A 27,603-nucleotide genomic window follows, 5' to 3' on the forward strand; every position below is an offset into this window, starting at 1 on the left:
GGCCTCTGGGGAAGGAAGGTCTGAGCCACGCTTCTTGGTAAACCCTGGCACAGCACTGCTGACAGCAGAGGGTGGGGGATCTAGAACAGATAATGGATGAGGGACGGGATGAGTATCAGGCGTGGCCCTGTGACTCATTGTGGAATCGAGAGCTCTCATCTGCCCCATAACTTCCCTCCTTGGAGTCTCGCCCAAGGAAGAGCAGTCACCAGGGTCCCATGCGGGCTGCTCCCGAGATGGGTGTGGTGGAGTGGAGCCGAGCCACGGTGACACCAGGCACACACGGGCACTGCAGGTGTCCCTTCCAGGAAAGACGGGCTGCCCAGGGCTGGAGTGTGGCCACCGGACAGCCTGCAGCAGGCAGCTCCCAGGGGAGCCAGCGAGTGAGAGCAGGGCTGTGTCATCGGGGACCACCGGGGCCCTGTCAGGGACCCTCCAGTGGGCAGTACCCAGGCTGGCAGAGGCTTTTTGGAGCCTGCTCCATGCCTGGCCTCTCCCTCTGCCCAGTCCTGTTTCTGCCCTCCGCCTTTCAAAGTTGCCAAGCCCTGTTCCAGGGTCGGCCTCCAGACAACCTGACTCAAGACACTTGCCAGGGGATTGGGCTCTATCTGATAATTTTAAGCAAGGGGACCGTGGAGGGTGGGAGATGACACCTCCCAGCCTTGCACCCCCAGCCTTGACATGCTCGGGGGGAAGGCCATTGAAGAGTCAAAGCTAACCAGGCCGTGGCTCATGACCTCACACCAAGGGGCCCCCATGGTCTCTGAGAGGAAGCAGCTAACGTCCTTCTGAGGGCGTGACTCCAATGCTCTGCCGTGTTGGGACCCAAGAAAAACAAAATATGAGGAGCCAAGGGTGGAAGAAGCTGGAGAGGCAGCTCCCCCAACCCCAAGATGTCTCTCAGCAGGGGGATGTTCTCGATCCCCTTCCTGCTCCCAGGCATCTGCCCTGCCTTCCTCCAGAGGCCCGGCTCTTTCACATAAGAACTGAAAGTAGCTCACAGTGGCCCCACATCTGTGAATGTAAAGTCAGACACTAGAGGAGTGCCTGGCTGGCTCAGTCGGTAGAGCATGCGGCCCTTGATCTCAAGGTTGTGAGTTCAAGCCCCACATTGGGTGCAGAGATTACTTAAATAAATAAACTTTTGTAAAAAAAATAAAGTCAGAGGCTAGAGCTCAGACGCTTGGAGTCACAGATTCTCGCACCCTCAGAGGCAGCCCTTTCTTCCTCCATGAAAAGACAGCTTTGGGGTTTTCTATGTCCATGGACATCTGAGATCTTTCAGAAGCAGAAGAGGGAAAGCGCTCACCCTGCCCCATCTCTGTATGGGGAAATTTACAAATACCAGGACATCACAGCCTTTCCAGGAAGTTGGGTTGCCCCCATTTCTTGGGTTCCAGAGGCCCAGGGAATGGGCAATCCTGCCCACTAGCTGGTACCTAGCCATAAGGAAAAGCCCAAGAGCCTCTTCTGGGGGAGCATGGGGGAAGAGGTTGTCTCAAAGCCTGGATGGGGGAGCCCATCAGTCAGTACCCCTCAGCACCCAGTGAGAGGAGGGATCTGGAGTGAAGAGCGAGAAACGAGAAGAATACCCTCTCCTGGTTCCCACTGCTGCATCTGCACCCAGGTGGCCCTCATAGAGCCCACTCTCAGAGCAGTAGAGAGAATCAAGATTCCGGAAGCCCCCAGGACCAGGAGAATTTCTGGGTGGCATCCCTGGTTCCAGCTACAGATACCCACGACAGAGGCGGCTCAGCCCGAGTGCACAGCCTGAGTCTGGCTTCACCAGATCAACCCTTGCGTCTGCCAGCATCGGTGCAGCACCCACCGGCCAGCCTCTTCTGCACAGGGCCCTCCCTTCCTATCATCTACAGAAGAACTCGAGAAGAAGATGAAATCTTCCCCATCTTAGAGATAAGCAGGTGAGGCTCTCCTACTGCCTTCCCAAGCAAGTGTGAAGTCAGAAATGGCAGAATAAGAAGAGTACAAATGTAGATAAAGGAATAAGGGCAAAAAGTCCATAAGAGTAAAATTCCTAAAACTGGGCTCCAGTTTTGACATTGAGCTCCCTAGCAGCCAAAGCAAAAACAGATCCACAGTCTGTTTTGAGATTGACACTGTGCATGGGATGGAGCCATGTTAGGGTCTCAGGATCAGCCAGGGGCTATTACTTGCCCTTGGTCCCCCAGCCCAGGAGTGGAAAGGGTGGGATGCAGATCCCAGTCTCAAGAGCCCCAGGTACTTGTCGGCTGCTTTGTGGAGCCTCTGCACTGAGTCAGGCTCTGCACCACTACAGGGGAGTCAAGCAAAACCCCCCTCTCCTGCAGGTCCCCAGGCTACCATCCATCCCATCACCTGAAAAACAGCCTCTCAGCTGTTGGCTGCAGACCAGACACGTGGACATCTCCAGGTTGGAACAGAAAAAGGAAAGGCTGTGCTCAGGATTCTGTTTCAAGACCCCTGGAGCTGATGAGGTGAGCAAAGGACCCTGGGTCCCTTGACAGCCACTTGACTCTGTGGGGCAACCAGGATACAAGCGTGGGGACAGTACAAGCCATTGGCCACAAGATGGGACAGCAGCACAATCCACCATGGAGAAACCAGAAATTATCACTGCCTGCCAAGGGGTGGGGGCAGGGGTAGGCAACCAAGTGAGCCCTCGATTCCCACCTGGGGAGTGACTCACACTCACTGTGTGATGCAAGGGGTTGTGTGTGCCAGAAGGTCAAGGGGAAAGGGCAACACAGGGGTAGGGGTGCCATGGCACAGCCTGAGACCTTGGAAGTGAATCATCTCCTCCCCAAACTGATCCTGGCCCCAGATGAATCTATCACCTCCACCCTCACCACCCCAATCTGCTGCTCTTCCCATATTCCCTGTCTCTGGCAAAGACTTCCGGTTCTCCTTTTTCCTGGAGAATAGAACCCCTGATTCTTGTGGGGCACATGGCCATCCAAAATAAAGACTACATTTCCCAACCTTCCTTGCAGCCAAGTGTGGCCATGTGACTAAGTTCTGGCCAATGGGATGTGAGCAGGCAGGCACTCCATGTTCCCCTTCTGGGTCATGCTCTTAAAGGGGCAGCGTGAGTCTGCTCCTTTCCTCTCCTCCTGCCCTCACCCCCAGAATGCAGACCTGGTGGGAGCCGTCCTGGACCAAGCCGATGAGGGCAAGATGTCAGGGATGGCAGGGGCCATGACAGCTTCACAGACCCACAGCTGGGACCTCTGTGGGAGAGAAGGAAGTGCCTACCTTGTTTAAGGCACGGTTATTGTGAGTCCAGCACAAGCAGCCCAGCCTAAGAAGCCATGTCCACCGATGGTCTCTCTGTCCCCGCACTCCCAGGTCAGAAACCACAGTTAAGCCACACCCATTCAGAATAATCACTGCCGCCAAATTGTGCATGTTTGTTGCACACACTGAGGTCCTCACCTGTTCCCACATGGACCTCTGAGGCCACCCCAAGAAGAAGGCGTCGTGACTCGAGATTCAAAGTTGAAAAGGGCTCAGGGGCGCCGGCGGGGGGTGGGGGTGCTCAGTCAGTTCAGCGTCCAGCTCTTGATCTCGGCTCAGGTCTTGATCTCACGGTCATGAGGTCAACTCCGCACGGGGCTCCATGCTGAGTGTGGAGTCTACTAAAAAGAAAAAGAAAAAAAAAAAACCTGAGACTCAGAGAGGTCAGGCAACTTGCCAAGGTCACACAGCGAATGACCAGCAGGGTCACTAGCCTGGCAAATCCATTCTGCTAGTCTCCCCTTCTGCATCTCCCTCAAAGCCACTCACTCCTCTCCAGTCCTCCAGCTGCTGCCCTGGGCCTGGCCACCACGGTCCCCTCCCACCTTGTGGCTTCTCACTCGTCCTGGCAATGCAGCCTCCACACCTGCCCCACCAGCCACACAGTGTGGCCCCAGTCCCTGCTGGCAGTCCCCTCAGGGCGTCACCCATGCCTGAATCAGGTGAGACAGAAAGAGAGGAGCCTCATAAGATGGACCACCTGGGCTCGAGTCTCAGTTTCTGGGATCCACGACAGTGGGTCCCTGGTGAGCCAACCAACCACTGGAGCCTCAGTGTCCTCACCTGTAACGTGGGTATGGCAGCCCCTCCCCCATATGGCTCCTGGTGTCTGGCGTGGGGCCCAGCACAGAGCTAAGCCCATGTGGGAAGTGGCGGGGGGGCGGGGGTAGGCAGTGTGGGTCAGGGTGGCTGTGGGGTGGGCAGGTCTGGGCCAGGCCACCAAGGGCCTTGAAGTTTGTGCGAGGCATCTGCCTTTGCCCTGAGGCAATGCGGAGCCAGGCAGGCTCCGCAGGGTGGTGATGCCCTCAGATTATCTTTGAAAGGTCACTGCCTGAGGTGTGGAGGCTGCATTGCCAGGACGAGTGAGAAGCCACAAGGTGGGAGGGGACCGTGGTGGCCAGGTGGGAGCACTTTGGTCCCATAACAATGGGATAGGAGGCTCAGGGAGGTGAGGAGCCTTAGCAAGGTGCACAGCAGGGAGCACCCAAGAGGGCTGAAGCCAGGAGTCTAGACACCCCTGCCTGAGCCCTGCTTCACCCCACTTTCCTTGATTCACTCAACAGTGATCTGGCCCCGGGGAATTATGGGTCTATACAGGGAAAATCTGGGCCTTCCCCTTCCTCCTGCACAAAACCTGGGTAAGTCCCATGAGTTCTCTGAGCTTCAGGTTCCCCACCTGTCACAGGGTTGGTAGCCCTGCCCACAATCAGCTGTGCAGGTCAGCCGGGATGAAAGGGACCTGGGAGGTGCCTGCAGAGACAATGGCTGGTGGCGCCTGTGGGTCTCCAGGCCTCCCGAAGGGGGAGGGACTCCAGGTAGGGCCTTGCGTGTGCAAAGGCCCTGCAGGGCACGGCCTGGGATGGTGGTGCGCAGGGAGAGCGGGCTTGGCAGCCTCCCCACTTAGCATTAAGCTCTCCCCACGGGAGCCTCTAACCCAAAGGTGCCCCGCTAACTGAGCTGGGCGCTCCTGCTCCAACTTGCAGTCTGCCCCACGAGTCATGCTCAAACAATGGAGGTGCACGCCCTCCGTGCTTTCCTGGCCAGGTGTTCTGGGCACGCCCACCCCCATATGAGAGTCCTGGGAGCGAGGGGTGGGCAGGAGGTAGCTGGAAGGCCCAGAGACAGGAGGGCCTCTGGGAGCCAGGCTGGGCACAGACCCCCCTCTCTCCCCAGCTTCTGCCCAGGGAGGGGGCCGTCAGAGGAGCCACAGACCCACCCCACACCCCCAGCTGCTCCCCATAGCTCAGAGGCCTCAAGAGCTCCTTGCCCCTCTGGGCCTCAGTTTCCCTAACTATGACACTGGAACAGTAGGCCCTGCCCTGCCCAAGGACAAGCCAGGTTTGGAAGTGCCCAGTGACCTCGGCAGGCCACTATGCAGCAGCCTCCCGCCAAGGGTGGCACCCGCTGCTGCGCTAACCCCCTCTCACCCATCCCCCCAACTCACCCTTGCCAAGGATCTCAGAGCGAGGGCTGTGACAGGAACAGGACCACCGGCAGCATCCTGGCTCCCAGACCCTGGGGAGATGAAAGGGAAGAGGTAGGAGTGCAGGAATGGCAGCAGGCAGCCTGGGAGAGCACAGGTAAGGGGGACCTCTGGGGGGCTCTTGAAAACCCTCCTCAAAACTGCGCTGCTTCCTTGTGGGGGAGAGTGGTGGTGACCCAGTGAGTCCTGACAGGCAGGCGCCCGGGTGTCCTGGCTCCGTGCCCGACGTGCCCAACTATCTCTGCACAAGGGGCCACTGTCCCCAGCCCCTGGTCTAGGAACAGAGAATGCTCTGCAGGCATCAGGGGGCTGCACAGGGAGCCCAATCCCAGGGGCCTACTGCACACTAGGCCCTGATCCCCATGACTTGATCTGGGAGCCCAGAACCAGAGCCTGGGAGGAAGGCAGGAAGGGGAAGAGGGAGAGAGGGAGGGAGCAAGTGACTTTGTGCCCATTTTACAGATGAGGACACCCAGGCCTTGAGGAGCAGTGACCCAGCAGGGGCGCCCAAGGACCAAGGTTACCAGGACCTTTAAGCACTGCATATCTGCTTGCAGCCTTCTTACTAAATTGAATTGACTGTGAGCCCTGGAAGGGAACAGAGGTCATCCGAGGACGGCCAGGGCCTCTGAGGCCCACCCCACGCAGAGCCCTCCCCTGCTTCTGTCCTGATTTAGGCCTGACCCTCCTTACAGAAGTTCTTCAGCCTGGTCTGCAGGCTGGGTGAGCCTGGGTGTCTGACCTCGTGGCAGGGACCACTGGGCAAAGAGAAGAGGAAGGAGAGAGGAGGAAAAGGGAGGAGGGCAGTAGGGGGAGGGAGGGGGAGGAGAGAAGAGGGAGGAGAGGAAGAGAGAAGGCAGGAGGAAGGAGAGGGGAGGGCGGAAAGAGGGAGAAGGAAGATCAAGGAGAGGGAGGTAGATCAGGGTCCCTGATCTGCTTCTCCCCTCCCCCGCCCCTGGGGCTCCGATCCAAGTCCCTAGGGAAGCCACAAACCACAAATTCCAAGTGTGGGGCCTGCTGGTCACCTCACCAGACCTAAGGTTGTAAGGCCTTCCCGTCTCGTGGACCCTTCCTCTGCAAACTCCTCTCCATTCACTCCTCCCTTGGCAAAAATCTCATACCTTCGGGGGCCTGAGGGCACATGGCCTTTTGACTCATTCTTCACAAATAGATAGTTTTTCCTCTGGTGAAAATTGATCTGCCCCATAACTCTCCACCCTCACCCCAACCCTGGTTCTGTCCACAGAGGACACAGAGAGCAAGTCAGATCAATTTGGCCCTGAAAGTTTAAACACTTCCAGCTTTTCCAACCTCCCTTAGAAACTTCTATCAGAACTCTCCCAATGGCATGTTTAAAATCTCTCTCCAACATCATGTTTAAAATCATTCACAGTGAAATTCTCTCTGTGGCTCTTATTTTAATCAGAAAACATAAACCAAATTCCTCAGTCAAAACATACATTCAGTGGAGAAGGCGTGAGACCACATAACTTCATGGTTTTACTGCTTAAACTCGCTGCGTGATTCGGGTCACAAAATCCAAGACCACTCCTCCAGTGGTCTTTTTAAGTTAAAATTTTAATTTGCTCTATTCCACAAACATAATGACGGCAAGATTTGAAGGCCCAGCCACACACCAACACTCACACAACAGGCAAACAAGGGAGCACGTACAGAAATACAAAGCTAGAAAGGAAAAGCGGAGGGAATGGGTGACGATGATGATCTCTCCTAGCCTGAGTAAGCCCTGGAAGATGGGGAAAGGGTGCTCCTGGCAGCAAGAACAGCAAGGGCAAAGGCTCAGAGTCAGAGCGAGCTCAGCACGTTCCAGCAGGGAGGGAAGTGGAAGCAGGAGAGCTGGGAGGTCAGGTCGAACAGGAGAAAAAGTGGGACTGCATGGGAAGTCGACTGTGCAAATCACAAGAGCAGGCTTTCTCATCATCGTCAGAGCAGAGAAAATGGATTAAGGGAGGTTCTGGGTGGGACGGTGGGGGCATTGAAGTTTGCAGAAGGGATGGGTCCAGGTGGGGAGGACAGAGACCAAGGCATAAATGAAGACCTGCACAGACCTCTGGCTCACTCAGATGGCCTGGGAGGCAGCCCCAGCCTCTACCCTGGGAAGGTGCAGGGGACCCCCAGGGTGCCTAGAGCTGAGCCCAGACCACTTCCCTCAGCAGAATGAGGAGCAGTAGTGAACACCCTGGGGTGGGGCCCTTGTTCTCCTCTCTCTCCAGAGGGGGTGGTCCTGGGGCACCCCCATTCCATTTCCTCTACCCAAACCTTACGCTGCTTCGTGCACCAGATTTCCGGCTCAGGCAGGACCTGCCCCCTCTGGCGTGGCCTCTCGGGCCCAGGAAGTGGGGGACGGCTGTTCTGGCTTCAGATCTGGTCACCACAGAGAGGCCAGAGCCCCACGCATGGAGCTGAGGTGGCCAAGGTGCCCGAGGATGAAGGGCCCTGCACCTCCAGCCACACCTGCTTCTCTCCTTCCAGCCCTGTCTACAGGGTCATGCCCTAGCTCCTAACTCTGCCTTTCTGGCTGTATCTGTTGCTGCTGTCTCTCTCCCGTATTTCTGGGAAAACTTGACTTGCCCCTCAGTCTCTCCACACATCTGCTCGGCTCTTCCCACAGTCTAGAATGCCTGTACTACAGCCCCTTCCCCAGGAAATTCTTATTTATTCCTCAGAGCCCATCACCTACAGATATCCTTTCCCAATCCCTACCACACCCACCCAAAATTAGGTGTGGTGCCTCCCTCCTCAAGATCCTCGCAGGTCTTACTGGATTCTGTTCGGACATTTGTGTAAGTGCTTAGAACATAGTGATCACCATATAGATGATTATTGAACACTAATTTTTCCAGTGGTTTTCTGGGATGTTTCCTGTGACTCTTTGTCTATTGTAGACATTAAGCCCTGGTCAGTTTTGGATGTTGCAAGTATATGCTCTTCATCTGTCACCTACCTGTTAAATTTGCATACAACACAGATTTGGAATGATCAGATCAGGAATTTAAAATAACTATGATCGATATGCTAAGAGCTTTAATGGAAAAAGTAGGCAACATGCAATAAGTGATAGGTTATGTCAGCAGAGAGATGGAGACTCTAAGAAAAAATCCAAAGGAAATGCTAGAAATGAAAAACACTGTAACAGAAATGAAGAATGCCTTTGATGGGTTCATCAGTAGATTGGACACAGCCAAGGAAAGAATTAATGAGCTTGAAAATGTGCCCATAGAAACTTCCCAGACTGAAATGTAAAGAGGAAAAAAATGTAAAGAATGAACAAGAGAGAACAGAACACCCAAGAACTGTAGAGCAGTTTCAAAAGGTGTAATAGACGTGTAATTGCAACACCACAAGGAGAAGAGATAAGGAAGCAGAAAAAATATTTGAAGTAATAATGGCTAAGAACTTTCCAAAACTAATGAAAGACAGCTAACCACAAATCCAGGAAACTCAGAAAACACCAAGCAGGAAAAACACCCAAAAATCTATACCTAAATATATCATATTTAAGCTGGATAAAAAGAGAAGATTTTGAAATAAGCAAGAGGAAAAAGGTACTTTACCTAGAGAGGAAAAAAAGGATTAGAATTACATCAGACTTCTCTTCAGAAAGCAAGCAAGAAGAGAATGGAGTGAAATGTTTAAAGGGTTTAAAGAAAAAACTCACTGACCTATATTTCTATATGTAGCAAAACTATCATTCAAAAATGAAGAAGAATAAAAACTTTTTCAGGGACGCCTGGGTGGCTCAGTCAGCTAAGTGTCTGCCTTCGGCTCAGGTCATGATCCCAGGGTCCTGGGATCGAGTCTCACATCAGGCTCCTTGCTCAGCTGGGAGTCTGCTTCTCCCTCTGCCTGCCACTCTCCCTGCTTGTGCTCCCTCTCTCTGACAGATAAATAAATAAACAAACAAACAAATAAATAAATAAATCTTAAAAAAAAAAAACTTTTTCAGACAAATAAAAATTAAAGGAATTCATTACCACCAGATCTGCCTTGCAAGAAATGTTAGAAGAAGTTCTTCAAGAAGAAAGAAAAAATATATATAGGTCAGAAACTTGAACCCATGTTTTAAAAAAATAAAAAGGGAAAACATCAGAGAAAGACTTTTAAAATGTAAAATAAGGGGTGCCTGGGTGGCTCAGTCGTTAAGCTCTGCCTTCAGCTCAGGGCGTGATCCTGGCATTCTGGGATTGAGCCCCACATCAGGCTCCTCCACTAGGAGCCTACTTCTTCCTCTCCCACTCCCCCTGCTTGTGTTCCGTCTCTCGCTGGCCGTCTCTCTCTCTGTCGAATAAATAAATAAAATCTTTAATAAGTAAATAAATAAATAAGGTAAAATCAAATATTTTCTTTTTCTTATTCTTAATTAATCTAATAAACGTTTGTTTATATTAGTAATACTAGCAATGTATCCTGTGCTTATAGCCTATGGATAAGTGAAATTAATGACAGCAATTTTAAAAGAATATGGGAAGGAGAAATTGGGAACAAACTGTTATAAAGTACTTGCACTACATGTATAGTGTCTAGTGTTACTTGGAGGCGGACTGAAATTAGTTATACAAGCATATAGCAAACTCTAGGGCAATCACTAAAATTTTTTTAAAGAGAAGAGAGAAAATGGAATCTTAAAAAAATGCTCAATTAAAACAGAAGGCAGAAATACAGAAGAAGAAAGAAGCAAAGAATAAGTGCAATGAATACAAAATCATTACAAGCATGGTAGGTATTCATCCAGCTCCATCAATAACCACTTTAAATGTGAATGCCCTAAATACAGCAATTAAGAGTAGATTGAGAAAACAAGACCCAACTCTATGGTATCAACAAGAAACCCTTCTTAAATATAATGACATATAAATTAAAAGCAAAGGGACGGAGAAAGTTACACAATGCTAACACAAATCAAGAAAGCTGATGTAGCTTTATTAATCTCAGACAAAGCGGTCTTCAGGGCAAAGAAGATCATCAGGGATAAGGAAAGACATTACATAATGATAAAGGTGTCAATTCTTCAAGAAGGTGCAACAATCCTTAATGTGTTTGCACCTCACAACAAAGTATCAAAATGCATGAAGTAGAAACCAGTAGAACTACATGGAGAGATGGACAAGTCCACTATTATAGTTGGAGATCTCAACACTCCTCTTTCAGTAATTAATACAGGGAGCACGCAGAAAATCAGTAAGGATATAGTTGACCTGAACAGCACTATCAATCAATTCAATTGAAGCTATTCTGTATTATTTTATGATGGTGGAGACATGACATGATGCATTTGCCAAAACCCACAAAACTATACAGCATAAAAAATGAAACGTAATACATGCAAAACTTTAAAATCATTTAGGAGGTCGGGGAATCCCAGGAAGAAATGTAGACTGTAAGAACAGAATCTAGGTGTATTTATCAAATGTATAAAACAACCTCAGTGAAAGGGATGGAGGGGAAAATATGCTAACCCAAAATAATTTTGGAGATGAGTGGAGTCTGTAAGTCTAAAAGGAACTACACGTAACATTGTACTCTTATTGACTGCTGCTTCCCACGGTGGGACAGTATTAATGCTGATACGCTATACATGTACAGTGGAACTGCATGATGAAGTCAAGGGATGGTGGGTGGTAGAGCCCAGGTTTCTCACTGCTGGAGTTGTAGAATGTTGGGACTTTACAGATAAGCAAGGGGAGGAGGCTAGAATGATCCATGGTGTAATGTACTGGATTTGGAGGCATCAGCATGAATGCATGTTGACTTTAGGATAGATACAGATGCTTACATACAGATATATGTGTGTATACGTGGGTTCCTATACACGTATATCCCTTATTCTGTCAACTGAGAGGACCTTGAAGCAACAACAGTGATTACACCCAGGATGCAGAGCTTGGTTTTTTATACCATTTTCCAGTAAAAGGAACCAGGGCTCCTTGAAGAAATGACCAATTCTGGAGCTGGGGCAGGAAATATGCAAAATGAGCCTGGAGCATCTTATGCCAGAAAATAAGAAAGTGCTAAACCAAAGAAACAAACGAAAACAAAACCTACCTGCATTAACGGGGGCATGTCAAAGGACACAGGAGACAACTGAAAGAGCTCCCAATAGCCCAAACTGAAACAATTCAAGCAACAAGATTGATTGCTACTGGATTATAATCCAAAGTACAAGTAAATCTCCAGGAGTCCATACTGATATAAATACATGATTGAATAAATAAGTGTGGGAGAAGAGACAAATCTCCCTTGCAGAAGAATCCTGAATAATTTATATAGTTTACCCTCAGGGAGACAGGAAGCGTAATTTTCCACTCCTTAAGTGTGGGCTGAATGGTGACGTCCTTCTCTGCAATTGCTATGGAAGTCGGGGGAGGGTGACTTTACAATGGAGGAATCTGATAAATGCCTCAGGCAGGTGACCAAGGTCAACATCAACAATGATAAGTCATATTGATACTATGTACCCTTGATAGAATGTGATGAGAATGGCACGTTTTCTCTGGTTTTTTTCCCTCAAACTCCAGTCTAATCCTCAGAAAAACATCAGACAAATCTTAACTGAGAAACCGTCTATAAAATATCTGACCAGTACATCTCAAGAGTACCAAAGTCATCAAAAACAAGGACAGTCTGAGAACTCTCACTGCCAAAGAGGAGCCTAAGCAGACATGAAAAGTAAATGGGCTAGGACCCTGGGACAGAAGAGGACATTGGGTAAAAACTAATGAAGTCCAAATGAACCACAGTCGTTAGTTAATACTACGTGCCAGTACTGGTTTATTAAATGTAATAGAATAAAAGAGGAAAGGGTCAGTAACTTCAAAAAGTTCAATAGAAATCAGAGAAAAATAGGGTTGGAAAGAAATGAAGAGAGCTTCGGGGACCTGTGGGGCAATTCGAAAGGCCATCCATAAATATAATGGGAGCCACAAAAAGAGAAGGAGGAGAAAATGGGGAAGAATAAGTATTTAAAGAAATAATGCCCAAGATTTCCCAAATGTAGTGAAAGGCAAAAATTTAAGGATTTAAGAAGCTCAGCAGACTCCAAGCAGAATAATAATTTTTTAAAAGTGCCTGAGCACACACTAGTTGAACTGCTAAAAACCAAAAATAAAGAGGAAAGTCATAAAAACAGACAGAAACCACAATTACATACAGTAGAACAAAAATTCAAAAACCACTGATTTCTCATCAGAAACTATGAAGATGAGAAGACAGAATAACATCTTCAAAACGTCGAAAGAAAAAAACTTTTCACTCAGAACTCTATAACCAAAGAAAGTGTCCTTCCAGAATGAAGGTGAAATAAGAACATTTTCAGAGGAAGATAATTTGTATCTTGCACACCTGCCCTGCAAGAAATCCTCTAGGAAGTTCTTCAGGCTGACGGGAAACGATGCCAGATGGAAACTCAGATCTTTGGGAAGGAATAGAGAGCCTCGAAAATGATGAGTATCTGGTAATTTTTTAACTTCTTATTTCTTAAAATTAGATAAGACTTTCTAAAGCAAACTCCATTTTCCTGTTGTTACAATGTGTGTTGAGATATTACATATAACAACTATAACATAAAGGATGAGGGGAGTGAAAAATGATGCATATGGTTGCGACATTTCTACATTGTACAAGAAGTGGTAAAATATTCATTCTATGTAGACTGGCAAAAGGTAAGAATGCATATTTTAATCCCTGAAACAACTATTAAAGAAATATTTTAGGGGAGCCTGGGTGGCTCAGTCAATTAAGCATCCAATTCTTGATTTCAGCTCAGGTCATGATCTCAGGGTTGTAGGATTGAACCCTGCACTGGGCTCTGCACTGGGTGTGGAGCCTGCTTACGATTCTCTCTCTCCCTCTCTCTCTCTGCCCCTCCCACCCTTCTCACTCCCTCTCTCTCTCTCTAAATTAATTATTAGTTAATTAATTAATTTTAATACAAGAAGGTATAACTAAAAATGCCAATAGATAAAATAAAACCCTAAAAGATACTCCAATTATCCAAAAGAAGATAAAAAAGAGAATCACAGGAACAAAAACAAAAGGAACAATCAGAAAACAATAAAATGAGAGACATACATGAACCAAATACTACAATTAAAAGGCAGAGCCTGTCAGAATGGATACGAAAGCAAGAACCAACTACAGGCTTCTAAAGGTGATATTCTTCAGGCACCTGAGTGGCTCAGTCAGTTAAGCATCTGCTTTTGGCTCAGTTCATGATCCCAGAGTCCTGGGATTAAGACCTCATTGGGGGCCCCAGCTCAGCAGTGAGTCTGCTTCTTCCTCCGCCTCTCCCCACCAGTTTTTGCTCTCTCTCTCACTCACTTTCTCTCTCTCTCAAATAAATAAATAAAATCTTTTAAAAATAAATAAAAAATAAAAGTGATATTCTCTAAATATAAAGACACAGAATGGTGGGAAGTAAGTGGTTGTGAAGACAGAGAAAGAAAAAAAGAAGTATAAGAATGCTGAAATCAGGGGCGCCTGGGTGGCTCAGCCATTAAGCGTCTGCCTTCAGCCCAGGGCATGACCCCAGGGTCCTGGGATCGAGCCCCGCATTGGGCTCTCTGCTCCACTGGGAGCTGCTTCTTCCTCTCCCACTCCCCCTGCTTGTGTTCCCTCTCTTGCGGGCTGTCTCTCTCTCTGTCAAATAAATAAATAAAATCTTCAAAAAAAAATGCTGAAATCATTATATTAATATCAGATTAAAAAAACACTTCAAGATCAAGGGTTTTGCTAGAGATAATTAAGATCAGTTCATAAGGATAAAAGGGTCACTTTATCGGAAAGACATAACAAACATAAGGATATTCATATAATAATAAAACTTTAACACTTATGAAGCAAAATTTAACAGAACTTAAAGGGAAAATAGACGACTCTTTAATAATTATTAGAGATTTTACCACTCTCTCAGACCTAAATGACAGATGATCTGAACAATACCATCAAACACCTTGACCTAACTGATATTTATGGGACACCACATCTAACAAACACAGAGTCCACATCCTTTTCAAGGTCATTCATCAAAGTAGACCGTAATGCTGAGCTACAAAACAAAGTTCAATAAATTTAAAAGGACTGAAATCAGACACAGTATATTTGACCACAGTGGAATTAAATCCAATTATACAATATCTAGGAAACCCACAGATATTTTGGAATCAAACAACACACTTCTAAATAATCAATGAATGAAAGAAATCACAAGAACTGAATAATGATGAAGATATGACATGTCAAAATTTATGGGATGTAGCTAAAACTGCACTTAGAGGCCGGTGTATAGTTCTAAATGCTTATGAAGAAAAAAGAGGAGTATAAAAATCAGTGACCTAAGGCTACAAGAAGCTAAAACAGAAGAGCAAGGGAAGTGAAGAAAGGAGAAGGAAAGCAATAACACAGAGCAGAAACCAACAAAGTAGGAAACAGTGGAGACAATTAACAAGGCCAAACATTGGCTCTTTGAAAAGGGGAACACAACTGATAAACCGGTAGCAAGACTGATCATGAAAAAGAAAACATAAATTACCCACACCAGAAATTAAACAGAGATCATCACTACAGATCCTGCATACAACTTTATGCCAGAAAACCCAACAACTTAGATGAAATGGGCAAATTCCTTTAAAAAAAAAAAATTGCAACTTATCAAAACTGTCACAGATGAAATAGAAAACCTAAATAGCCCTATATTTACTCCAGGCCCAGAGGTTTTCATTGGTGAATTATATCAAACACTGAAGGAAGAAATAATACTAAGTTTATAGAAATTATTTCAGAAAATAGAGGATAAAGGGAACACATTTTATTTTAGGGGCTAGCATAACCTTAATCCCAAACCCTGATAAAGACATTGCAAAAATTAAAAATCACAGACCAGTATCTCTCATAAAAATATAGAAACAAAAATTCTTAAGATATTGGGCAAATAGAATCCAACAATATATTTAAAAGGCCCAGGGATTTATCCCAGGAGAATAAAGATGTTTCAACCCTTGAAAACCAACATAATTTATGCCATATCAAAAGAAGAAAGGAGAACATTTAAAACATGATCAATTCAATACACACACCTGATAACAGTCTCAGGAAACTAAGAATAAATGGAATTTTCCTCGGTACACCTGGGTAACTCAGTCAGTTAAGCAACCAACTCTTGATCTCAGCTCAGGTGTTGATCTCAGGGTGGTGAGTTCAAGCCCTGCCCTGGGCTCCACATTGGGTGTGGAACCTACTTTAAAAGAAGGGGGCCAGGGTTTTCCTAGATCCAATCTAAGAAAAACCTAGGTTAACCTCATACTTAATGCTGAAATATTAACAATTTCTGCCTAAGATTGGGAACAAGGCAAGGATGTCCACTCTCACCACTTCCATTCTACATTATACTGGAGGTCCTGGCATTGTAATTAGGAAAGAAAAATTAAATAAAGGCACAAAGATTGAAGTCAGAACAGCAAAACCATCTCTCTGGCAGATGTCATGTATGTTTACGCAACAGGACATTCTCTCTGGCCAAACTGAGCGGGAGAGCCTGGAAGGCTAAGATCCGACACTGGGGTTGCCAAGAGGCTGGAGCTCAGTCCAGGCAGGAAACTTTGGGGCAGAAGTCAGACCTCTCCTCATTGTTGTCAGGGGGTCGTGGGGGTAGCCTGGCACTGTCAGCATTAACTAGGTGGTGTCGGGGACCCACAGAGCCAGATGGGCTGTCATCCTTCAATGCAGTCAGGTTCAGGGAGCCCTGGCCTTGAGTCCTGACAACATTGCTACCATTTTCTCCAGGCAGGAGATTAGGAGCCCCTCCGTGGAACAGCACAGTTGGCCCAGGGTGTGCAGACCTGAGCAGGACGACATGGGCGTGTGGCCCAGAACCTTCACTTGTATAAAAGGAAGCACATCTTCTCTACCTGGCACCAACCTGCAGGTGGGCCCTGAAACTGCAACGCATTTTAATCAAGTTTTTGATATAGACAGAAGTCGCGCAGAACACATTTTTCCTGGGTCCTGCACACAGTGGGACAGCCCTGGTTTCCTAATCTGAGAAATGGGTGAGTGGCATGCCCTCTCAGTGGTGTGAAAATTGCATGAAGGAGAAATGTCGATGCCCAGCAAAGAGGGCACTCAAGAAACATTATCATCTGTGGTGGTTGCTGTTCCTCCAGCCTCCCGACACCCGGAGGCCCTGGGGAAGAGGCAGTACTTCAAGGTCCCTCCAGCCAATCAGGAGAATACTCCATTTCCCCAACCCACACCATTGCTCCTGCAGTTTCCTTTTCTGAAACGCCCTTCCCCCTCCACTGCTTGGCCAAATTCTGTTGCTTCCTTAATGCCTGGCTCAGCCATGCCTCCTCGGGGAGCTCTGTGCCATTCCAGGCAGGCAGGAAGAGCACTAACCACCTTGCGCTCCGGAGCCCCAGACCCACTCCACCCCATCCCCTGTGGTCATCTGAGGCACTGTCTTAGCCCAGATTGTGAGGCCAAACCTGGATTCACAGACCCTGGGCTGCGACATGTTGAGATCATCCCCTTCCCTCTCTGGACCCCAGCAATCTCATGGGCACAGAGGGATAAGACCCCATTCCCGGGGCTTTGAGAGGATGTGGGGGACAGCCTGTCTACTTCTGAGGACAGGGCACTCAACCCTTTGTATTATCTATTCTTTCATCCCTGCTGTGTACCAGACCGGGGCAGGCCTTGGGATGAGAATCAGTCACAGCCCTCAGGTTGCTCCGGGGGTGAACATCAACCAGACAGTATCATGAAGTGTGAAAAATGCTGGGGGTTCCAAGGAGGGCCTGAGGCAGTCAGGGAGGGCTTCTAGAAAGAGGTGACACCTGAGGCTATCTTGTAAATTCATATTTATTAGGCATCGTGCCAGGTACTGAACTACTCATGTCAGATGTGTTATCTCAGCCATTCCTCCCGGCTCCTGCAAGACAGGTACAATGATTACTATCCCTATTTCACAGACGGGGAAGCTGAGGTTTAGCAGGGGAAGTCCCTTGCTTGGGTCACACACGTGGTATGTTCAGAGTCAGAAGAAGGTGGGAGTTCAAGGTGGAGGGGACAGAGGGAACAGCAATGTTGGGAGGGGAAGAGCCTGGGTGTTGGGAGTAGAGGGGCCACTCCAGGGCAGTTTGGCATGGCCAGAGCATGGGTGGGAGGCCAGCAGTTGTGAGAGCAGGGGCTGAAGAAGGGGCGGGGTGGGGGGGGGTCAGTCTCGGCACAGGGGAAGCCAGAAGCCATGGATGGTTGTTGACAAGGAGGAACGTGGTCAAGTGGGTGGTTTAGATAGATGGGTAAGAGGGTAACATCTCAGAAAGGGGAGATGTAGATGTGAGAACAAGGGAGAGGACAGTGCAGGCTTGAGGGTGGTGGTCTGGAGCCTGGGGGTCACTCCTGGCTCTCAGAGCAAGGGTGGGGGGGTGAGGAGCATCTGTTTCTAGCTCTGAGGAAAGCTTTCATTTTCCATCACTAGGACAACACCACCCTGTGGCTACCTGCCTGCAGACACCCCGTGAGATGGTGAGTGGGCAGCTCGGTCCTAACCCTGCATCATTCAGCTCCTCCCACCCCGCTCCATCCCCGCCCCCCCCCATCCCCGCAAATGGCACCTCCTCCCTTCCAGGGCTCAGACCCAAACTTGGGAGTCACCTTTGACTTCTGTCTTTCACCTTGACCTTCAACCCATCGTGTAGTTCTGTTGTCTCCTCCATGTCCGAAGTTTACCCCAAATCTAACCAGTCCCCACCTCCCCAACCACCACCTTGGTCTGAGCCATCACTGCCTCTCAGCCGGACCATTGCAGTGCTTCTCAGCCAGCCAACTGCCTCTGCCCTCAGGCACCCGGGAGCATCTGGAATCCTAAGTTAAATCACATCACTGTGCACAGTCCTCACCCTATGGCCACAGCAGGGCTGCCCCTGACACCACCCTGCCTCCTTGACCTCACCATCTATCCCTTTCTTTCCCCTCCATCAACCTCCTTGGTTTGCCTCAAACTCACTGGGCAAGGTCTGCCTTAGGACCTTTGCATTTGCTGTTCCTTGTCTAAAATGTTCTCTCCTGAAACAGACATGTGACTTGCCCCTTTATTTATTGTATTTAAATGTCACCTCTTCAGCTCTTCTGGGACCTCCCTTATTATTCACCAACCCGTCACCTGGACTTTCTTCATAGCACTTAGTCTTCACATTGTATTATGTAATTATTTGTTTCTTTGTTCCCTGCCTGCCTCTCTCTCTAGATTGTCAGAGTCCTGACCCTATTCATTGCTGGAACCCCAGTGCCTAGACGGGGTCTGGCACACGGTAAGGCAGAATATAGTCATTGAATGAATGAATGAAAGAATGAACGAAGAAACGAACAAACGAATGACAATTGCATTTGATGTTCCTGGCACTTTCCCGTCCGTAGCATTCTTTCACATCAATGGTTTTCCTGGATCACGGTCAGAAATGAGAGGCTCAGAGAGGGTGAGAGACTTGTGCAAAGACACCAGCTCAAACTCTGCCCCTGAGTCTGGGCATCCCCTCCTTCCCTTGTGGGGTTCTGGGTGTGTTTGGTGACCCCAGTGGCCTGTGGAGTAAGGAGAAAAATCATCTCATGCTAGAGGGGGCAAGTTGCTCCTCCAGGGACACTGGGCAGGTGGGCTGTGGACAAGAGGCAGGCTGGAGGTCCCACAGGCCGAATTGTTGGTTCCTGGGCAAGTCGGGTTCCCTGAGTGCCCATTTCCTCATCTGTAAAATATAAGTTCCTGCAATAAGAACAACACAATAAAGAAGAGCAGGCATCACTGCAGGTTCAAGGGCATGGTGTCTGGTGCCAGGCTGCCCAGATCCCCCACCTACTGGCTACATGACCTGGGCAATCTACATAACTACTCTGTGCCTCAGTGATCTCATCTGTAGAGTGGGCATGGTGATTTCTACCTACCTGACAGGGCTGATGAAGGATTAAATAAATTGATACATGAAAGTGCTTAGCATAATGCCTGGTCTGTGATAAAAACTCAGAAAGTGGTAGTAGTAGTAGTAGTAGTAGTAGTAGTAGTAGTAGTAGTAGTAGTAATGAGAGAGACTGCACATGGTTTTGTGCCTGGTACTGACTCTTGGTTAGCTCTCACTAACTCTTCAAGATCCCAGAGAAGAACCACCACGCAGATGTTCAGTGCGGGGGCTGTAGCTCCCGCTCATTCCCTGACATGCCCCTGCATCCTCGCTGTCCTGACCAACCGGGCCTCCCAGCCCACAGGTAAATTATGGCTTGTCTCCTCTGTGGTTCTGAGTAGGAAGCAAGGTGGAAGACACAGGGACTCACCCACTGTCACACAGAGAGCGCCAGTGGGGGCCAGGATTCATCCTCCTCAGAAAGCCTCCCCTGCCCCTGCCACAACCAGCTCTGGCTTCTCTGTCGTATGCTGTTAGAACAGCCTAACCCTCACCTACCAGATCAGTCAGCACACCTGTGGTCACGTCTTTACACCGGGATTTCCCTGCAAGAGCCAAAGCTATTCGTGCAAAATTCCCTGCACTTGGGCCTGCCTAGAGCTGGTTCTCAGTAAATATTTACTGAATGGGTGGGCAGATGGATGGGTGGACGGGTGGATGGATGGTGGATGGATGAGTGGATGGTGGATGGGTGAGTGGATGGATGGGTGGGTGGGATGGATGGGTGGGTGGGATGGATGGATGGATGGATGGATGGATGGATGGATGGATGGATGGAAGGATACATGGATGGGTGGATGAGTGGATGCATGCATGGGTAGATGGATAGATGGGTAGATGGGTGTGTAGATGAGCTCCTAAACGAATGAGGAGATGGGTGGATGGATGGGTGTGTAGATGGACAGATGGACTCCAGAAACAGTGCTCTCCCAGTGACATCTCACTGAGCCTTTCCCCAATACCTGAAAGACAAAGAGGCTTGGATGTTCCCTCAGATCTAAAAGAGACTCTAAAATCTTATGGACCAGGTGCACCTGACCTCAGTGGGCCTCAGTCTCTCCACACATGGAGACCCAACCAGCCCTCCTCGTTCCAGATTCCCAAGATGAGCCAGTGCAAGGACAAGTGCAGCAGCACAGGGAAAACAGTAAGTGCTGCAAAGAGCTTGTCAGACGATAATGTCAGCTTTGGCAAGGGTGCCAAGGGCGCGTCAGTGAGCCCGGCCCTGCCAGGCCTGCCTGGGGAGTGTGCATGGGCGTGCCCTGCTGACAGGCACTCGTGCTCTCTGACCCAGTCATTCCACTTCTAGGAATGGACCCTAAGGAGGTAATCAAGGATTCCTGCAGAGACCTAAGCACAGGATGGCCACTGTGGTGTCGTCCACGAAGGGAACAGGGTCAAGCAATCACCGGCTCAGCCTCCGTAGCACCGGGCACAGCTCTGCCAGGGATGGTACGCAGCTGTGCAAAGCCAGGTGTTTGAAGAATGGCTCGATGACATGTGGAAATGCTTGAAACGGACACTTGTGAAAAGAATCGAGATAGGAAACCGCACGTGGACTAAGGTCTCACACCTCCTGGGGGAAAGAGTCTCCTTTTGAGCATTTGCATGGAAAAAGTCCTAGATGGATATACATCCAAATGCCTGGTTGTCTCTAGATGGGGGGGGTCGCGGGGGTGGGTTTTCTTCCTGGGAGTTTATCCATATAGTGTGCAGACAAGAGGAGTGGCCTTTGATCTCGGACTTTTTCCTGGGGGGCCAAGCAGGGAAGCCCCTGCTCTGCCCTCCCAGAAGCAAGGGTCTAAGGTCAGGTAGCAGGGCAGAGGGTGGCCAGGCCTCTCTGCCCTTTCACTAGAGACCACTCCCTCGCCAACCTTGGGTATGTAACCCTCCGGCCCACTGCGCACCTCGGGGGATGAGATTCTGACATCTGCTCACTGGCCTGCTTCACTGTCTATTCTGTTTCTAACCTTGCACATTTTCTACAATAAGCAAGATCAACTCTGCCGATCGGGAAAGAAGCAAAGTGGTGAAGCCAGCCAGGGGCGTTGGCTGGCTCTGGATTTACCCAGACCCCTGCCGCCCTCCCGCCTGCCTGCCCGGGGCCTGCTCCAACCTGCAGTGGGGCAGAAGCTAGAACCAGCCCCGGGAGCCAGCAGACAGTGTGGAGCCTGGCTCTGCCCCTTGCCAGCTGATGGTCACGGAGCTCCTTCCACCAAGACTCAGTTTCCCCCTGTGTGAGGTGAAGATGCTCACACTCCAACATTCAGTGTTGGAAGGATCTTCTTGGAAGGAAAGGATGAGGGAAGGAGGACCTTCCTGACTCTCCGAGGCCTGGGGGCAGCGGCCCATTTCCCAGCCCACCCATCCTGCTAAAGAAAGCTTGTCCAGCGGAGAGGTGGAGGGGAGAGGGAGAAGGGGTAGTGAGGGGGGGCCAGGATGGGTGGGGGGACAGCAGGAGGAAGGGAGGAGAGTGGGGAGAAAGGTAAGGAGGGGAGACAGGGAGGAGAGAGGGATGGGAAAGGGGGGAAGAGGAGGAGAGGGGGAAGGGAGAGGAGGGCAGGAAGGAATGGATAGAGGAAGAGAGGTGGAGGGGAGAGGGGGGACAGGGAGGACAGAGAGATAGGAAGGGGGAAGAGGAAGAGAGGAGGAGGAGAAGGAGAGGGGACAGGGGCCAGGGGAGAGGAGAAGGGGGAAGGGGGATAGAGAGGAGAGAGGATGGAGCGGAATCAAACAAGCAGACTCACTTGACCCACCCCCTCCCTACATGCAGGGTGGGGTGGGCTCTAGAAACAGGGGAGCAGCTGGTTCAGGGACAGAGAGGAAGGCGGGATCAGGACCCCGATCAGAACGTGGTAGGTGCGTGAGTCTCCGTAATTAACGCTCTGCTGTCTCCGTTTATGAGAAATATATAAGATATGTAATTGCCTTTGTATTTTGGACACTCATTAGGAGAATAATAAATGTTATTATTTATTAATAGGGCAATGAATCATTCAGGTTTTTAAATTAAACATTAAAGCGCTCACAAATTAAATGTAAATCACCAGGCCTGCCTGCGTTGATGGAGAGGGCCCTCTGCGCAGAACTGCGCGCCTGGCCCTTTAAGCAGGCGGGGCTGGCGGCGGGGTGACATGAGGACACGGCCGGCTCGCGGGGACAGCCTGCCTCCTGCCGGCCGTTCGGGGGGCCTGCGGGGCGAGCCGCTGTGGCCGCCCGTCCCCGCGCTGGTGCCGGCGCCCCAGCCCGGCTGCCGCTGCCGCCCAGCCGCACGCAGCGATTGTGGGACCCTAACCACTCGCAGCGGGGAGTGTGGCCCGCAAGACCCCGCTGCCCCGGGGACAATCACAGCTCCCGCTGGCTCCTCGCAGGGCTCCCGAGCGCGAATGCCCTGAATGCCCCGCAGCGTCCCCAGGAAAGGGGCTGGCAATCCCCCGTTGACCCAGGCAGGGGGCACAGCGAAGCTCAGAGATGTTAAGTGACTGGCTGAGGTCACACAGCCAGGATCTGGTGGGCCTGGAATTCCAGCCCAGGTGTACCAGGTCCCCAAAGGCTGTTCTGTTGTCCTCCTGCTGTGTGGCCTCCAGTCCCATTCCCAGGCTAGCCCCAGACCCGGTTAGAAGCACATGAACACGGCATAAAGAGAGTAAGGGTATTTCCTGAGGGCTGAGTCTGTGCCAGGCACCAAGGCCGACACCGCATGTGGTAACTTCCAACGGCCGAGGCGCAGGTCCCTATGCCCATCTCACAGATAGGAAGGCCGAGGCACAGACAGGCTTCAGTGACGTGCCCAGCTCAACAGGGAGGAAGCGCGGGAGCAGTTAGAACCGGGTCTTGTCAAGTCGGGGGCCTGCACCCTTGACTGCCCAACACCAGACCATTCCTCCGGTTCCCCAAAGGAGGAGGGAATGCACCATCTCCACCGCAAACACCGGGCACAGGGCAATGGCTGCACCCGTGTAGCCACCTGGTTAAAGCAAGAAAATGGATCATTACTGAGTTAACCAGTGCATGATTTGGGGCCCCCATGTCCTTTCCAGCCCCCGCTGCGAACAGCACTGCAGTGGCTATCTTGGGGTTTAGGATTATTTCCCTGGGAAGGAGCCCCACAAGTCAAGATACTGAAACCAAAGGTTGGGACAGTTACAGGTTTGGGATACAAGTTGCTAAATGGCCTTCTAGTAAGAGGATGTCAGGTTACACTCATTTGGGGAGGACCTTTGAAGAGGGGGTCCCCCAGCCCCCAGCCATGGTGAGCGGCCTCTGGGAGATAGCTCCCTTCCGCAGCCAGGCTGGCATGCTGGGGAAACCCTGGAGGTCTATGATTCAACCTCCGGGGTTACCCGTCCCAAGCCTTTGGAGACAGGCAGGAGCCCTTTGAATGTGCCCCCCTCCCCTCCCCTCCCTCGGGGGGTTGAAGGTGGACTGGCACAGCCATGGGTGGTCTCAGACGCCCTCGCTTTGCTCTCACCCTTGCTCCCCTGAGTAATCCTAGCCACCCTTTGGCCCCTGAACGTGGCTTCCCCAAATTGACCTTCCTCCATGTCACCTTTCAGGATTCAGTAGATTTAGGGAGGATACGTTCCCCCTCTTCCTCACACACAGCGCACTCTGCCTCCCCTTCAGATTATCGTAGTTGTGATCACCATTGAGCACTCAGTAGTTCCCAGGCCTCGGTCTAAGGTTTTCCATCATTATCGTAACACGTGACAGGTAGGGGCCTGCCAAATGGCAGAGCCGAGACCGGACCCCAGAGCCCAGGTCCAGTCCACTTGGGTCTCCGCTGTGTGCCCAGGCCAGGCACAGCCCCTCGGACGTGCTCAGAAAGTGTTTGTGGGTGAAGTAAATGAACACACGCAGACTGCATTCCCCCCACCAGGCTTGGCATGTGGGGTTGGACTCGCTGTTGGACCCACATCACCCCTGCAGGGAGCTGGGCTGGGACACGGAGCTGAGTGCCTGGAGGGAGTCACGGCTCCTCTCTTGGACTCCCCACTCAAGCAGTGAGGAAAGCGGCAAGCTGTCCCAGCCAGCCGTGCCAACTCATCGCACGATCGTGGAGAAGCTAGGGCTGGCAGTGCCCAGCCCCTGGGGTCCATCCCAGCCTCTTCCCATGTGCCCTTCTGTCCCCCTGGCCCTGGGATCCGAGGTCCTCAATCTTGTCTCAGGCCCCTCTTGCCCCAATATCTGGTTTGGAGGAATAGGTTTCTCAGCCCGATATGACTGTTCTCTCCCCTCCCCCCGCCCTGCAGTCCCATGCATCCCAGCCCAGGATGGAGGGGACTTCACTCTTGCCTCCACCTGCCCGGGTCCCCTTCCCCCCCCCCGGGGAGGGGGACACACTGAGCCATCCAGGTTATTGCTGTTATCCCTTGGGGCTGTTCAGACGCCAACTCATTTGTTTCACTCTTGCCCCCTCCCTTATTGATCAATGCTGTAACCTAGCTTTGTGTTAAATGACTTGTTCCCATGGCAACCATCAGATACACGCACGGATCTGATGCGCCTGTTTCCTGAGCCAGATCGCCTCCTAAGAGCTCGGAGGGAACAAATCTCCTTTCATATCCGCTGCTGTTTTCTGAAAGGCATAGGGTATTGTTCAGAACAAGTCATTTTTAAAAACAATATTAAAAAAAGAACTTAACCAGGTTTCTCAACAGATATAAAGCTGTTTCATAAGGTATGTCACTCTTAAGAAATATGAAATCAGATTTTAAAAAACTTTGACCAAGTTCGTCTTTCTTCTGAGCCTCTCTCCTTGGGAAGTAAGTGAAATATGGGCACCGTTGTCTGCATACAGATAACAGCCGCATCGTTTACAAAGAGAAAAATTGAGAACACCCTAAAAGTTCGACAACAGAAGACTCAAATAAGCTGTGGTTCACACACTCGCAGGGTATTATAGAGATTTAAAATGCTACATGGAAGAGGAAAGCATATGTGTCAGATGATGTGAAATGAAAGAAACAGGATAGAAAACTGTGTCTGCCAGGAGATCGTAATGAATGTAAACAAACCTAAACGATGCCGGGAAAACTACTTAGAGAAAATACACACACCGAAATGTTGACAGAGCTGCTGCTTCTTGGTGGGCCGGTGCTGATTTTCCCCCCTGCTCCCTTATTCGGCAGATACTCCCAGAGCACCTGCTTCGGGCCGGCCCCCCATCCGAGCACTGGGAGCCCCGCACTTATTTCTGCTTCCTGTAGTTTCCCAGATGTGTGTGAGGAAGATGTGTTGCTTCTCAGTGGGAACATAATCCTTTTTCTTTTTTTTTAAGGAAGGGTGCATGTTTCATCCGTCAGGTTGGCAACAAAGTAAAGACATGTTGGTTGGCGAGGGGAGGATGTGGGGACGCGAGCGCCCTGCTGGTGGAGATCGGAATTACAGCTACCTGTGTCGGGAGGAGGGGTAATTAGCCCCCCAGAAAGGCATGCCCAGGGGAACAGTCCCGTCCTCCAGGTCATTTGGGAGTGAGGCACCCCCAAGTGGACACCTGCTCCTCTCCCAGGAGGCCTGCACCTCAACGAGCTCCCTCTGCAGCGGAGGAGAAGAAAGTGCTGGAAACCAGGCACCACCCAGAGCAGATGCGGCCCACGGAGTTGGAGGGTGGGGAGGCCACAGGGGGAGATGGGTTTTGTCAGGCTCTCCTTGCAGCCTCAGTTACCTCAGTGCTCAGGGCATGTCCTTTCACCTGTCTTGCCTCAGTTTCCCCATCAGCTCACTGAGGCTGCTGGTGAGGATTACACATGTGACAGCCCTTCCACACAGCACACACACACACCCAGGGCTTTGGTTTTGTTTGTGTTGCTTTTTGCTTCCTGAGATGGGAACAGCAACAAAAGTTGCCTCGTAGTCACCAACAAGCTGCGACTACAAACTATGACCTCCTTCCTCTTTGCCTGCAGACCCTTCAGGGGCCTGGAGAGAGGGTCTAGCAGCAGGAGGTCTCTCAGGCCCAGATGATGGGCTTTCCCTGGGTGGGGCTGCCAGCTCTGGCCTATGACAGGGACTCTGTTTGGATTTTTTACAGCCAGCAAATGCCCCAGCCTGGCGTTTTCTAGTTCTGCCATACAAGGTCTGGGGGAGAGCTCCTTTTTACTCCAAGCCTGTCCCCTTCTCCCCTTCTCCTCCAGTCCCAGATCTGAGGACCACCGGCTGCCCCTCCAAGCCCCTGTCCCCTCAAACCTGCCAGCCAGCATTTTCTTGCTGGGTTTATTCGGCTGTTCTAGGTTATTTGAAAACATATAAAACCTTTTCTTTTAAAAAAGCGAAGTCCCATCTTTAATGGGGATCCAGTATTTTCTTAAAAGTACCAACACAACATCTGCAGGAATTTTCCAGACTTGAAGAGATGAGGGAAGGCAAAAAAAAAAAAAAAAAAAAAAAAAAAGATCACCTCTGGTTTCTGACAACATGCACAATCCTAGCTGGATTCTAGACTCAGAGCAAGAGGGAAGGAGGGCAGGGAGAAAGATTCTGGCCTCTGGGCCTATGCTCCACCCTGGATTTCTATTTCCTAAGACAACCCTCCTGGGCCTGGCCGTACTGGAGGGCTGTGATTCAGCGGGCGTGAGCCCCAAAGGTGACAGGTGTGGGGACCAGGGAGGAACAGCAGGTGGACAGCAGGGATAGCACCTTCCTTGAGGGAAGGTGGGGAAGAAGATGGCTCTTTGAGTTTTTGCCAAGTCTGTTTCACACAACTGCATGCCAAGGACCCGACCCTGGGGATGGGGGTGCCGGTGTGGACCTGAATACACGAGGAGGTGCTGCGGGCAGCAGGTGGTGTAGGTCCCTCTGGCCTCCCTGGAGGGCTCTGGCACCTCTGATCCCAAGCCTCAAAGCCGAGGGTGCCCTTGGACCCAGCAATTCCACTTCAAAGCCTTTATCACCAGCAATAAAGGCGAGCAGCGTGACTTGGCCACTCCCACGATGATGGCGACAGCATGATGAATGGGTGAAGTGGTTCTCTATGTGGACAAGCTCGAGCCTGAGCTGAGCGAATGGTAGGTCAGCCGTCCCCTGGAATAGGAATAAAAATACTGCCCTAGATGATGCCAGGAAAAGGTGGTCTCACCAAACCACCCACGAGAAAAGCAGGTTACAAAGCACTGGGGACAGTATGTCACCAATCACGTTCAC

General features: G+C 50.3%; 1 long non-coding RNA gene across 3 annotated transcripts in view; it reads right to left on the minus strand.

Annotated features, from left to right (window-relative positions):
* The window catches only part of LOC123778171 (uncharacterized), a 69,950-nt gene that overhangs the window by 15,156 nt on the left and 27,191 nt on the right, over positions 1-27,603 (minus strand). For all 3 annotated transcript variants that reach the window (XR_015721885.1, XR_015721884.1, XR_006775822.2), the window contains exons 2-3: positions 5,459-5,529; positions 3,433-3,635 (exon numbers count right to left, since the gene is read on the minus strand). This is a non-coding gene — a long non-coding RNA (uncharacterized LOC123778171). The remainder of the gene's footprint in view (positions 1-3,432; positions 3,636-5,458; positions 5,530-27,603) is intronic.

The sequence above is a fragment of the Ursus americanus genome, chromosome 26, assembly GCF_024610735.1.
Source record: "Ursus americanus isolate L20-20 chromosome 26, mUrsAme1.1.p, whole genome shotgun sequence".
NCBI classification, from domain to species: Eukaryota; Metazoa; Chordata; class Mammalia; order Carnivora; family Ursidae; genus Ursus; species Ursus americanus.